This window comes from Morone saxatilis, unplaced genomic scaffold (assembly GCF_004916995.1).
Source record: "Morone saxatilis isolate NCDOM2014 unplaced genomic scaffold, NCSU_SB_2.0 Contig8, whole genome shotgun sequence".
In the NCBI taxonomy this organism is placed as follows: Eukaryota; Metazoa; Chordata; class Actinopteri; family Moronidae; genus Morone; species Morone saxatilis.
In genome coordinates this window covers 21,766,227-21,767,047 of record NW_023340257.1, presented here as the reverse complement: position 1 = coordinate 21,767,047, position 821 = coordinate 21,766,227, and positions in this window count along the sequence as shown.

The following is an 821-nucleotide window of genomic DNA, read 5'->3' as shown; positions in this document are numbered from 1 at the left end:
TATGTAAAACTCATACACTTAAGACTTTGGCTACTTTTTAGCTTTCCACCTCTTTCATGCTCAGACGTCTAGCGGTAATGGACATACAGTTCCGTGTATTCAATATTACAACCTCGCCTATTTACCATTAAATGGCAGTCCTTTTTCAAATCTGTCCCAAAGTTAATTTGAAGATACAGTCCTAATAGAGAGCCTTACAGGCTATTTCTACAATATTCACGGGCATACGGTGTGTTAGTTTACAGCTTTCACCCTCAGTATTTTACATGCAGAAAATGATCATAAAGGATATTGTGATTAGTTCTAGCATGAAATGTCATTTCAATTAAATTGCTATTAAAATTAAATTATTAAATATGACTGCAGTCATTTGTGTAGCACCGCACAGTGAACGCTCATCTTGCGTGCATACTTTGAAGAGAAGCCAAATATTTTAACTGCATGTCATGTCGTACTTTTTTTTTAACCGATCTGAGACATTCCTCCCAAATTGGTCAACCTATGGAGTTATTTTATTGTCCAGCGAGTGCTGCCGCTGAGCCTTTGTGCCTCCCCCTTACTCCAGTTGAGCACATACCAAATGATTATCCACATGTCGGCACAGTGATTGTGTTGGCAGACTTGTGTTCATTGACCGTGAATAGGTGTTCCTTTCCCTCAATTAATAAATTAATTAAGTCTCCACTGGGTTCCATCACCGCGCACTTTACTTGTGAGAGTGATGGTTGCCATGGTGCAGCTGAGTAATTATGCGGCCTTTTTTTTGACTTTAGACACAACAAGGAGTACAGGCTCCTCCTCTCTCCCCCCCCCCCCCCCCC